The 14789-nt window shown below is 37.6% G+C and overlaps 1 protein-coding gene across 5 annotated transcripts in view; it reads left to right on the top strand.

Annotated features, from left to right (window-relative positions):
• The first annotated feature begins 808 nt into the window (after positions 1–808).
• LOC126763310 (homeobox protein prospero) overlaps positions 809–14789 on the top strand; it is a 120726-nt gene continuing 106745 nt past the window's right edge. For 2 of the 5 annotated variants that reach the window (XM_050480702.1, XM_050480691.1), the window contains exon 1: positions 814–2850. The gene's annotated coding sequence lies outside the window, so the exon portion shown is untranslated. Of the gene's footprint in view, positions 2851–7988; positions 8821–11053; positions 11249–14789 lie in introns of those variants that run through there. The other 3 variants (XM_050480665.1, XM_050480682.1, XM_050480673.1) reach the window with 3 other exon arrangements.

Here is a 14789-nt window from a genome sequence, read left to right as displayed (position 1 = left end):
GCGCAGCTGTGTTTGTATTCGCGATACATCCGAATTTGCAATTGGCGGCGATGCCGGTTCGCGATGCAGCGTATGCATTTCGTTTTTGTTTGCTTAGCCGCTTGCATGTATGCCAGTACATTTGCCGCGTATGCATGTATGCTCTTAGCTCAGGACACAAAAACAATTGTACGTGTATGTGTGTGTGTGTGTAAAATTAAGTGGGTTCGCAAATGCATTTACATGATATCAGCTTGTGTGTGGATATGTGTGAGTCACGTTATTTTGCGCGGATGCCGCGTTTCAAATGTCCAGTGTTGCGTGCTGTTGTAGTTGTTGTTGATGTCTGCGCTCATATTTGGACAGTAGGATTTAGATCATTAGTTACAGCAACTACCGCGACTATCACAGCGCTCATGGCAGTTACTGCTTTTTGCCTTCAGCATTGATACATACATATATCCACCACCGATAGCTGCTCAAAAAAATATAATAATCGCAATAACGGTAACTTTGTCGACGCCAACGTAATCATTACTATTAAAATCATCAGATTGTAAGGATTTTTTCAACAGCATTCCCTCTTGCCGTTGCACCGCAGCAAAACAGCGAACAGCCCATCCGCGGTATCAGCCACCAATTTGGCCGATTTCGCTGTGTTGGTCGCGGCCGGCGCTTGATGGCGTTTGGTGGCGTTGAAGCCAACGTAGCTGCCGGTCTTGTTGTCGTTTTGCTGTCCGTTGTCGTTGTCGACGTCGTCAACATTTTGAATGTCGTTGCAACAGAAAACTGCTAAACGCGAAGCAGGCGCGGCGTTTTTCAGCGAACGGCTGTGGCAGTCTTCTAAAAAATTCTTTTCCAAATACAAATTCAAAAGTTCAACTTTTCTTAACAAAAAATCCAGCCGAATATCTAGCAGCCAAAGCAATTTTCTTTAGTTTTAGAAGACCTAAACTACAACTACAACTACAACTATAGCCACAATAGTAACAAAAACAACCATTCCAAGCGGACTTCATTAGATATGCTAAAAAGTGTATGTGCAAACGCCGACTGTGAACTGTGAACTGTGTAGCAAATAGTGAAATATCAAGCAGCTAAGAAACACGAAAGACAAAAACTCGACCTAAAAACAGTAAATAGAATAAAGGAAAGAGCAAGAACTGATGTGAGGTTTAAGATGCAAATAAAAGTAAACACCATGGATTCAATAAACTGACTTTGTATTCTATGAGCAACGGTCAATGAAAGAGAGTACTGTTATATCTGCATTGAAAGATGAGAGTGCAAAATGACTTAAAGTAATCGTTGCTGCCTGATGTTGTCATGTCTTCATATGATAGGTCCACCTTCGAAAATTAAGCAGTACGAGTGATTCAGTGTTCGGTGAAAGTGGTCTGAATAGTAATAGAAAAAAAAAACAATTACATAAATAAAGAGTGAGATATTAGACTTTTCTTTCTTCTTCTTTGATATTGAATATTGAGATTAAGCAACATACTTGTGTTAGTGGAATCTTAAAAGTTTCGAATATCATTTGACATACGCTAAAATTTGATTTTATATTTGGAATGTTTGCTAAATTGAAAAGCGGCGATTACTGAAAAATTCTCTGCCAGCCTAACCAGCCTTCGTTACATCAACGTCTTACCTTCGGCCTGCATTCGACATTCGGTTCGTAAAATTTCTTGTTTTCATTGGAAATTTCGTATCTTGAAATATGTGTTCTCACAGCTTTATTTCACTAAGGCCAAAAAATCAATTGCTAACGGCAAATTTCAACGGCGCTACATCTTCAGTCGAAATACTTCACTTAAGTTTGGCCACGCCCTCCTGAACGCCAGCGCACCGAAAGGCAAACATGTGACAGCCGTAAAGAATCCACATAAAAAATTTCAATAGTATTTTCTTTGAAATTCTTAATGTTATTATGCAATAGCAATGGTAAATACAGCAACAGCAACAATTACAAAATACCAACACCCATAACAAAATATCAATAGTAGGCGGCAACAACAGCAATAAAACTAAACTACAATTAACATCTGCAAAATTCAGCCAGTTGCCATTTAACTGAAGCAACAAATAATTAACAAAGACAATTTTGTGTTCTCAACTCTAAGTTGTACGCAACAACAACTAATTAAACTCAAAAAGCAACAAACCCAACCAGCCAACAAGCCAACAAGCCATCAGCAAAAGCAGCTACATACAAACATATATAATAAACCGGAATATCAGTAAAAACACAGAAAATAGAAGCATAACCAAACAACGTCGGTGAGGAGAGTTCGAGTCCGATTCATCGAATTTGATATCCCTGCCACGTCACGTCACCGTAAATAGAAATCTCAATACACGTCTGAATTTTTTACAAAAAGGAATCTTTACCGGCCATTTTATATTTGTTATTGTTTTGGTTAATCGTCACGTTCGTCGTTTCGTCAAACACTTTTGGCCAATATGAATATTATACATGCATTTTAGACCTGTTTACAACGCAAAATTCAATAAATTCAGACGTTAACACTTTTGGCGTCGATTTTTGCAAACTACGAAATTACCTGAATCAAAAGTAACACAAAATCAACAAAAATCAACAAAAAAAAGAAACAACAAACATAAAGCAAAATTTAGCGAAGAGAAATTTTTACTAAAACGTAATTTTTAACGAAAAATAAAACCTAGTCATAATTTTACTAAAATATTAATTGAAACGAATTGAAAATCGAGATCTAAGCGCTGGGAACAAAATCACAACCACAACCACAACATACTACGAAATTAAAAGGCATGGCCCACCCCAAGTCTACAGTAGGAGAATATCAGTAAAAATAATGATGTGATATTTTTATGTATTCTCAGTTAAGGGTGAGTAAAAAAAATTATACGAACACATAACTAAGCAATGAGTTATAACTTCTATATCCTTAGTGTAAGTACATAGTAACTAATAATAATAGTAATTCCTGTTGAGAATATTTTAGTACAAATTCAAATTTGGTGTATTTATGGGCTTGCAGATTCTTTGCGATAGTTATCAATCAAAATTTTGTTTAGAATTGAAGAAGCTACACCCAAAATTTATAAATCTTGAATAATTGGCGGCACAAAATAACCTCAGTCGATCGGTGGTTCGTCCAATCAATGCGGCCGTCGGGACATAGAAAACATCATAAATTCAAATTCAGAGGCGACCCAAAAACTATAGCATATTTCATTTATCCTATAACAATAGGAAACACACAGATGCGCCAAGTATTATATTTGTGAACCAAACACAGGGCTTCAAAAAATATATCAACAAATTATTGTATTAACATTTGAATTAAATTTTATTTAATTTATATTTAATTAAGAATTCAAAACAAAATGTACTTTAGATTTAAAAGTTTTTCGCGTTTGCATACTTCGCCTTGTAATATTTTAAACCAGAGCTTGCACAGAGCCGCCATCTTCAATACTCAAATAAACAATTAAATTTACAATTTTAAGCCCAAACATCAACTTTAAATATTAACTTTTTAGTTTCGATGTTATGGTTATTTGGTAAGAATGTTATTGGGGATAAAAGAACGTATAATACATATACATATGTAATTTAGGAATGAATAAGTATTAAACGCATCATACAATCTTACACACAAACATACTTCGGAGGATTGGTGGCGATCATTAACTCAACCAAGGCATCTTTAAATGAAAGACAAGAAAAAACGCTTACCGAAAGTTGCACCGAAACTATAATACCCTTCCCAAATACAAAAGATTCCATACAAGAACATCATTTTAATGGCTTACTTTGTTTAGCACATATATGTTGTCCGATCTGAACGATTTCTTTGGAGGTTATTATCTTGTCTTAACAAAATTATATGCCAAATTTCGTGAAGATATCTTGTCGAATAATAAGGTTTTTCAAACAGGATTATGATCGTTCAGTTTGTAATGCAGCTATATGATATAGTGGTCCGATATCGACGGTACTGACAAAATTGCAGCTGCTTGGGAAAGAAAGGATGGATGCAAAATTTCAGATCAATATCTCAAAAACTGAGGAACTACGTAGTTTGCGTATATACTGACAGACGGGGACGGCCAGTGTATATCACTTATACATATATTTATAGGGTCTTCGACGTTTCTTTCTTGGTGTTACAATTGGTTGGGGTAAAATTAATATACCGTGTTTCGGCTAAAATAATAGAACGTCAGGAGAATGAGAGTTTGAATATTAACGCTGATAAAATATTTTATGTACTTTGACCGAATATTTGGTCAGTATGACATGGCAAAATTGTTTAAACCGTCTAGAAAGCGGTCAAAAATACGCCCTTGTTTTGGGCCAATAGGGATTCCAATTGCAGTTTATAAAATTTAAACTCAAAGGTTTTAGTATTAGAAATTTAATGACTGGTTCGTGAGAAATGAGTTATTATAATAAAAAAATTAACGAATTTATTACAAAATACCTTTTTCAGCGACTCGCTCTCGTCGAATCTCTTAAATAAATACATATGTATGTATGTACGAATCAAAGATTATTAACAAAAATATATTAAATACATACAAATATAAACGAATATTATAACGTGATATCGTCTTCTTTTTAGTGGTGGTAACAAGAACTTATTTTGATACATTGTTAAATTTTCATATCTGCCAATTTTTTTAATTTTCAAAATTATTTAACAAACAAATATGACTTGCCGAAATGATGTTTTTAGAGTTCTTAAAATATATATTTTGTTTCAATAATAAATATCCTATGTCCTTTCTAATATCATAAGACGTACATGCATGTGTGCAAAGTTTCATGATGATCGGTTTCGTGGCTTCGGCGCGAAAGCGTAACCAACATACTTGCATTCCCACTTATAATATTAGTATGGATTATTTGCTTAAGCACTTTCAGTTTTAGACTACATGCGCCTAAAAGTGTGTTAGAGCCCACGATAAGCAAGACCAATTAAAATTCAATCATAAGAAGTGCGTTCGCGCTTGAAGCGCGTGAAACCTAAAGCGCTCAAAGCGTTCACAGCGAATATAAACACAACAATACTCACACACATGCAAACATACATGAAAGGACATACACACATACAAATATGATGTTACTGCGGTGCATACAGTCATATAGTTGTACTGAATTTATTTCGTTTTTCTATGCCAACAAGTATCGGATTGTACATAAATGACAATCGACTCTGAGTGAGTGAGCATGCGCAGAGCAACAGAGGATATTTCTCCGCCGCAGTGGCGTTGGGGAAGTTCAACAAGCACGGGATCGTTGTACATAGCGGGAGCCTACAAAGCCATGTTCACTTTACGTTGGCTTAGATACTCACCTATGTGGCTACACGCAAAAACGTTGCGAAGAGCGAATGGAAAGCTAAGTAGGAGAATACTCGCTAGGAAGCACGCAATGAAATGCTAGCACATATGTAGCTAACTAGTCTGGGCGTAGGAAGCTGGTAAATGTAAGATGAATGGAGCTGCATTTAGCAGAAGTGCATTTCGCGCACACAAATGCACAAGTTGCATGCCACTCTATGCGGCACACACATAATATGCAACGCAGCTAAGCTGCACTAGTGTACAAGAAGCTATATAATGGTGTTAGAGCCTTCCTTTCCAGTATGCGTGCTGCCATTTACATGCACATCCATACATACAGTTCTATATTTCGCGTGTGCATTCACACCCGATGCATTTTGTCTCTTTTCGGCGTGCGACTTAGAATTTGTGTGTAGGGTACAAATTTTGGGGTAGCAACGCGTGCAACAGCAGATGCAGTGATGCACTTTCCCTCGCATCTGCATTCGGTATGTGGCATTTGCAGTTGCACTAGCAGTATTTGCTTTGTCGCCTAAATATATGCACATAGTTTTACACATATTGCATTGCATCATTGCAACTATTCGACGCCAGAGGGAGTCAGACTGAAACGCGTTCGATGCCAGCCGAAGGGAAGAGATATTCAATAGACGCTCTATCGCCATCGTTTGAACCGATATAGAGGGACAACTGTCAGTATCAGCACCTAACAAAAATGCCGTTATATTACAAGAACCCTTAGTGCGGTCATTTCGTTGCATTTGCGGGGTGTATACAAAATGATATATATGTATTTACTTGAGAGCATATAGGATCTTTAGGATATATAATTTAGAATAATGACGGTGATAACCTGTCAGAATTTGCTTAGATACAACAAGAGTGAACTAAAAGCCTTGATTCCTCTTAAGTTTATTCATCATTCTGTAAACCTTAATTAACAGATCTTATGAAGATCTTGAACAGCTGCACCGGCTTTATTTAGAATACTCAGTAGTTATAAAGAATTTGTAGTTGACAACTGCCCGAGTAAATATAATGTATTTTACATCCAATGTGAACTCCAAATATTCCACTTCCAAATTTCGTTGCACTTTAGCATTGGCTAACCAATTTCCTATGTACAGTTAGATACTAACATCCAGAGAGGATTGAATATTTTTCATCCATCTAAAAAGTGCAGTGGTATATAGAATAGCCAAATGGAAAGGCCTACCAAAAGCAATCACAGGAGGAGAGCAAGGATGATGGTTAGAATTCACATTGGTTGGCAAACACATAAAGTTTGGACAGGCTATGTTCATGTCCAGCTCCCCACATACTTACGTACATATGTACATGTATGTGCTGTAAGTTTACAACTCGCATCTAGATATGTGTTTGTACATGCTGCATGCCGCACTTGCATACAGACGCGTTGCAACTTTTTGTTGGTCTGCTCTCCTTTGCGAGTGCATGTTTCTATGCCAGCTGCGAGTGTGCAGGTATATAACGGTTCCTTGTATGCGACCATATACAGCAGGGGGGAGAGGTAGCGAAATGCTGCAAGATGAATACGGCAAGGCATATTGCGGCTGCAACTCTACTTAAGTACAATGCATATAGTGCGTTTGCCAGCAGCAGCGGCGGTGGGTTGCTGCTTGGGCGGCGGCAGGTGGGGGAACTTTCGCGCGCGTAATGTCCAGCAAAAAATAAACATTGCGCGAGTACAACAACAACAACCGGAGAAAGCAACATACATGTAGTAAGAATGGCATGACTACAACAACAACGATGAGAACAACGATGTTAGCGATGGCGATTGCGGCGTGAGCGGAGCGCTGTAGATGGGGATGGTAGCGGCAACGTCGCTGTCTACCACGATGGTAATGATGACGACGATGAATGCGCCGCCGAACGCATCCATCGTCCCGGAATCAGTTGGCATACGGCTTTTAGACGTCTTTTGAGTACAACATTGCTTTTTTATATTCTCGGTAAAACACACAAACGCAACGGTCGGGTATCTCTGTAGCGCACGGGCGCCTTGCCACGCAACGTAGTCCAATTGCTAAACACCAAACGAACGTTGTTCAACTAGAAAGTAACCAAACTCAGCAGCATTCAATTGTAATACCAAAAATCGCATATATAAACATTAATATACATAATTAAATAAAAGAATATTAAAAATCATAAAATCAAAGTGTGCTGAACGCGCGCGTCCTGGGCGGTACCATCAGCAACAGCAGCCACACTGCCACTGACTGAATGCAAGCGGTCAACGAAGAAAGCACTACGGAGGTGCTTCTTATATTATTTTCTATATATATAATATAATATATACATAAATATATATATATATATATATATATATAATATATAAAATAAGTTGCTTCATATATATACAAAATCGAGTGTTGTTGCTGCTGAATTCTAATGCTGCGGCTCCAAAGCGTGTGTGTGTGTGGTTCCCTGAGTGAGGGCTGGTGCGCGTAGATACATAGGCAGCAGCGTCGAATACATATTAAAATAATGTTTAATAATTAATTGTATGAAAATATATACATATAAATTGATTTACATATCATATGTATGTGCATAAACAAAACATGAGTGAGCGGTAAAAGTGCGCAATGCCATATGAAAAAGTGATGTGCCCAGCCACCTTAATTTTGTGACTCTGATATGATATGGTGATATGGTGATGACGAATGGCTACTTATGCGATGTGTTAATACCAGTTTTGAAAATTACTAAAAGCAAACAAAAAATATTCTTACATAAAATATAGCAGCAAAAAAATTAGTCCAAATAATAGGAGACCTCACGATTTTTTATTCATCCTTTGAAAGCAAAACTTTTTAATACGAAAAGTAAATACAATTTTTTGTTTTCGATTAGATATTGTAGACATTAAATTGATAAAAGCAAAATATAAAATACACGGTGATTACGTTAGTGCTTCTTGAACTGATTTTGTTTCGAACGATCCGCAGCAACTTTATAACAGCCATCAAAGGTTCACAAATCGCATCGCCGGCGCCGCCGTCCCTGTTGTCGTCGCCGTCGCCGTTGTTGTCGTCCTTCATCGAGCCTATGTTCGCTGTGTTAAGTCTTCAACTTTAGTTCTGACCTCGAAATAACGTTCCAAAACCGTTTAAACGTAAATCAATTTAAGTGCCAGTTTTTTAATTCATCAAATTAAATAAAAAACCAAATTATGGAAGAAATATGTTTAAAACTGCAAATTTAGTACTCCTTCAAGGTAAAAATTCTATCGATATTTATATGAGGGATGTGCCGCGGCGGCGACGACTGATCACAAATGTTCATCAAGAGCAAACAAAACAATCACACGGGTTTGTTGCCATTCTTGTTGCATGAGCAGATTAGCAAGCGCAACGTTAGCAACTATAAACAAGGGCAACAAAAATACAGCAACTGCATGCACTTGACGATACTGAGAACCCATCTAAAAAAACTAATGAAAATTATGGATAAATAACATCTGTAAACCGTCCTGTAGGTGAAATTACTTTCTTCTAATTTATACATAAATTAAATTTTATTTTTTAAAGTTTCAAAATCTAACTTAGTAAAATTCGAAACATTATAATTTTAATAAACATTTGAGTTCAAGATTCCATCCATATACTACCTTGCATTGTAGTTTCTAATGATCTAGTAGATTGACCCTTTTCTTTTGGTGCGTTGAAGTTATTTGCTGAATGATTAATGATGAAATAACCTAACTCTATGATTAATATATTACTTATTACCGTTCAATTCTAAAAAGAATATGGCAAATCCGTGGCGAATCCACGGATAGTTTTGAGACCCAAAAAAATTTTCTAATGAAAAAAATATGTAAAAAAATGGAGTTTTTATTCAAATTCAGAAGAATTTACGAAATAATTATTTATATATAAGTAGCCATTATATATTATAATATACATACATATATAGTATATTACGGTCATTAATAATTATAAACATTTAATACGAATGTTTTAGATGCTTTGAAAGCAATATTTATATTTATATAAATTATTTCTTCCTCTCGCTGCACTACTATCTCGTTTTAAGCTCTTTGAAGAAATATTTATATTTTTTCTTAATTATAAAGGTATAAGTTTCTGTTCCAGAAATTCAAATGTTTTCCTAAATTCTACTATTAGTATTAAGCTTTCAAGTCTGAGATTTTACAAGTCTTCGAAAATATTAGCCACGCTTCCATTATACATTCTCCTTCGAGAAATCACGTGCATTGCAAAATTGTGTCAATCTAAAGTTAGAAAAAAATCTGCTAATTTACTCGGCAAACGAAATTATTCTCCTTAAAATATCTAAGCAAATAAAAAGGGGCATCCGTTGCTACCCCGTGGGCTTCAGAGTAAGCGGATGTATCTAAGCAATTCAATATTCGAGTTAAGGTTTGACGACAAGCAAAGAGTTCTCATCTGCTTTATCTTGAAAAGCAGAGTAGGTAATCTTGCCGTTAACGTCCTGGAGATAAGCCACCACGAAATAAGAAGTAGAAACTGATTTGCTACATAACAAAATGAGACAAAACATGTTCGCTGTGGTCTAAAACTTCCTTCATTCACATCTGCAGGCCAAACTGAACTAAAAACTACGTTGACTGTTTGCCTCACCTCCCGTTGGGGATGAATCTAGCTCAAACCAACCGCTGTGCGGTAAATCGAGCACTCAGAGTAGAAAATGCGTTTGTACTCGCTTAGTTTGACGCTCTCTATAGTGGAATCCGTACGGAGAGTGGTGACAGGTGTTAGGCGAAGGATGTAAAAGTTACGAGAAATACACCAGCATATATACTACATAACTATTTGAGAGAGTTGTAACACGGCTACACTGATGCTCTCACGACTCTTTTATAGGTATACACATACATATGTACAAATAAATGTTATTTAGTTGATTTCGGGTTCTCGCTCTCTGATGCGCGCGCATACTACACCGTTAGAGCATTGCCAACCCCCTCTATCTCGTCTAGTATGTGTTTAGATTGTGAGAGTGAAGAGTGGCAAATGGTAGTGATGCCAGCAGGCTCAGCATCAATCTTAGTATCTTCTTCATGCCGCACTAAACAATGCTGCCGCTAACCCTGACGCCCCCCGATACTTCGCTTTTACGCAACGCAATCGCTGTGCATGGAAAGCCAACTCCACTCACGCGGCGAATGCGCGACTTTTTCGTTCGATTTTCTGCCACTTTTTCGTGCTTTTCGCCGTTTTCCGCCAGCCTGCCAACAGCCCACTCCACCATGCCCCTGCTTCATACCTTTTTGATATACAACCAGTTTCACATATCCGCAAGCACACGCACATCCACACGAACAATGTGAGTCCGTTGTGACCGTGTATATAATTCAAATATCTGTTTTTTTGTTTTTGGTTCGCGCGCGGCGTCGATGGCGTCGTCGCGAACTATACGCGCCACCAAACAACCGGGCTAAATGATTTTTTCGATTTAGTACAAAGCTTCACATCAACGTTGTCGTACAATTTTTTTAATTTTTCGCGTTTTTCAATTTCGTTTTTCTGTTGTTGTCCTCTTTAACACACATTAACCGGCTAATTAAAGTTAACTAAGTACATTGAAAAACTAAATAAATAAATATAAAACAAAAGTAAATTATTATATACAAAGTTAGAAAAAAATAGACAGTTTTCGAAAATCATAAGATAAGCGTTAAAATCAAATACCTGCTCAGATACTAAAGAAATTTGAGACATTTTTGAAAATTCAAGTCCAACACCGGAACAAAGTTAAAAATTAATAAATAAAACAGTTGACTCAGTAAGACAAAAATAACGAAGGTTTAGTGCAATATTAGCTGTGTTGATGTCAAAAAGGAGTGTTTGACAAAAATGCAAGCATTTGTAAAAGTTGATAACGACGAGATGATAGAGAAACACCATCAACCAGGGTAAGAAAGAGTAATAACTTCATGCTCGCTACGACAACTCCTTTCATTTATCTATGCCTAATTTGGCGATTTTTTGCCCAAACCTTCGCTCCCCGCCAGCGTAAAAGCAATGCTTTGAGTAACTTTTTGGGCCGACCTCACACAATCTACGCAGACAGTCCGTACCTGTGTGAATACATTAACGGCCGCATTTGACACACACATACAGTGCCACAACCCGTTCCACTGTTTGTGTACGCCAACAACCCCTCATCTTCTCAATTATCTGCAAGCAACTTAACTTTATTCAACTCAACTTAGTTCGGTTGAACGGAAGGCAATATGCGGCGGCAGCGCTTCCACCACTTTGCTTAGCATGAGAGCGCACGCTGCTTAGATTCTGGACGCCGTCTCAATCGCAACACCATTCTGAGTGAGTTTGCCTTAGTGTTCTTCTTCTTTGCACACACACGTATGAAGAAATGAGATACTTCTCAACTAAAACGTCTGGGTGTGTGTGTTTCTCTGGCAGCGCGCAGAAGCACAAGCACCATCGTCGCTTAGCACAGGGGTTGCGTATACGCCACGGCGACGTGCATGCTTCTTCTAGTTTGTCTTAGGCTATGTGCGCGAACGGTACTTGAGTGTGTAGCATTTCGTTGAATATGTAGTGCCTTGTCTACGTGTGCGCCCGTGTCCGTTCGTCGACTTGACACCTCACCTTGCATCTTCTTCTTTATCATTCATAGAACGAGTCAACAACGAAATGAGACGCACACTAACAAAAACCTAAACCAGAATTTCTATGCATAAATTTACTTCAATTCACTGAAGTGTAAGCGTGTAAGTAAATCTGTGTAGCGTGCTGATGTGTGCGTGAGTCTCTTGGCTCGTGTGAGTATATGTAGCTTCCATATTATTATATGTGCGTTGGCGTTTGTGTGAAGCTTCTGCCAAATGAGGGTGGTAAGTCTCTCCTGCGTGGCATACATGTCTAAATAATATATTTAATATATATTATAATAAAAGATAACTGTCGTGTATGTATTTGTGGGTATAACTGTGTATCTTATGCTCCAACGAAAGTCGCTGACTCCTTCTGTCACATGCGCTTGTGCTCATCTATGCGGTCGAACTAGAAGAAAGTGTAACTAACTCGTAGGATAACGACGTCAGCTTCTCCGCTTTTATTACACTTCAGAAATTTTGGATAAGTAGGGGGTGCGTGCGCGTGCGGTGCGATGCTTTCAGCTTATGCTTATCCTCATTTCTCAAGTCCTCAGCACTCCTTCTACCCGTTGCATTTTCTGTGTTCGGTAGATCTGCTGCTTCTTGCTCGCCCCGGCCCCCATTCACCGGCGCTCAAGTTATCTGCCTACTTTCTGGAGGCACAACTCGCCGTAATGATACTTGGATTCATTTGATTTTGTGCGACACAGAGTCTTAGACTGTCACAACAAATTCCGTAATTTAGTTCGTTTCAAGTCTCCCATGCTGGGTGTGTGTAGCCAAATCGAAAGCTTTCATTGAACAAAAATAATAACGTAATAATAATATTTTAAATCTAACAATTATATTCGCAAAATACAAGCATAAATTATTTAAATGAATACTGATATTTTTAAATGTTTATAAAATACATTATTAAACAAACTAATAAAACCATAACTTCGACTGGCTTCAGCCGGGAAACTGACAACAAAAATAATTAAACAAAATTAAAACCTTTAAATGTAGATATTTTAAGATATGTGAAACAGTGTTTGAATGTTTAATAAAATCGACAAAATGTGGCATTAATAATAAGAAGAACAACGCGAACGTGCTCACATTTCCAAGTGTAAACAAAGCAGTGATTGCGAATCAGCATTAAAGTTGACCTCCCAAAATCGAAAAAAAATACTTATTACTTTTATTTTGAGAAACAAAAACCGTTAATGATAGTATAATCTCTGCTCCACAAGCAAAGTCTGTAGCCAACCCGTAGAGTGGTCTTTATCAGTTAATTTCAGAGTGCTCCTAATACACACATTTCTACTAAATTTAGAAGAGACGCTCTTTAGCTATGTGGTCAGCAATAAAATGCATGGCCTATATCTGCCGAGTAGATTCAGCACCAGTGGCTACATAGAAAAACGCGCCTTCACTCACCTAGAGGCGGTCATAAACTCTCACGGCGACACTTGGTTGGCTGATTATTTTCTTATATCAGCGTCTTAACTTCTGCGTCCAATTTTAATGCATCAAGTACTCGCAGTCCGCAACTTGCCATGCCACAAAAAATATACGCTCTCCACTCTTTTACCTCATTCACACACACATACACTGCTTTGAGTACTGAGGCAAGTCGGTAGTTTAGATAAAAGGCACCACCAAGCCGTCAAGCGAGCGGAAGCTTTCTTCATACATAATTTTAATATATATATATATATATATACATATATATATTTATATGTATATACTATATAGCAGCGCTGTGTTATAGACTTCGTTTCTTGAACACACACATATTTGATTTGGTATAAATGAAATGGGCTAAAGGGGATAACTCGAAGTATGCCTTGATGCACGTATGTATGTAGGAAATAAGTAGGGTTAAAGTGAAGACAGGACGAATGGACGGAAATTTGCTTGGTCGGTTACTAACTATATACTTTAATATACTCATTCGGGTGTCGGGTGTCGCTCGGACATTCGGTCGGTCGGTTTGATGGTCGTAATGCCCCTCCACCAAACCATATACGATCTTCTCCATTATATTACATTATACTTAATTTATTTTTGTATTCATCTATTCAACTTTATTTGCTTGGCCATTTCCTACAGCTATTCTTCTGCACCAGCTTCACGTTTGCTTCTGCTTGGACTTAGCCTTGTTCTTGTTCTTCTTCTTCTTCCTTTTCATTTTCACATTTTCCTTCGTAACGCTGCAGAGAAAATGCAGCAACAAGGGATATTTTATATATTATAGAAAATGAGGAATTTGTTATGAGTCGCTTGCCTCAGCGCTTTGGAGATGCTGAGTGAGTGTTTTGAGAAGTGCGCTGGTGGGGGCGATCCAATCTCGTCGGCCGGTTAAGCAGCCGGGTATATTGAGCGCTCACCACTTATCTTTTGGGCGAGTGGGCACTGTTAGTCCAAATGTACCTAAGCAAAAACGTGAATATGTGTGTACCAGTAATATTCTTCGACGATGCTGAGCGCTTGCTAACTGGCTGGCTGGCGGACTGTCTGATTGTCTGAGAGTTCAGTATAGCAGTGCGACTCCTTCGGCGGTGTTTCGTTATAAAATAATTTTGTGTAAATTATAATATAAAAGGACTTGGCATGTTCTTCTTGTGAGACATTCGTCTTGGGGCAGACGAACGCTAAGCGTGCACTTGTACGTCGTCTTCAATGGGTGTTTGTTCTCGAGTTTTTGTTGAGTAAAATATTTGAAACGAATTCGAAGACAAAATTGATCGGAAAAAAAGTAAATAAAATTTCATTGAAATCAATAAATCTAAATCTATCTAAATAAATTCACAATAAATTAATTTTTCCAAAAAATTACATAATTTAG

This window comes from Bactrocera neohumeralis, chromosome 2 (genome assembly GCF_024586455.1).
Source record: "Bactrocera neohumeralis isolate Rockhampton chromosome 2, APGP_CSIRO_Bneo_wtdbg2-racon-allhic-juicebox.fasta_v2, whole genome shotgun sequence".
In the NCBI taxonomy this organism is placed as follows: Eukaryota; Metazoa; Arthropoda; class Insecta; order Diptera; family Tephritidae; genus Bactrocera; species Bactrocera neohumeralis.
This window is presented reverse-complemented; position numbering and strand designations above follow the sequence as displayed.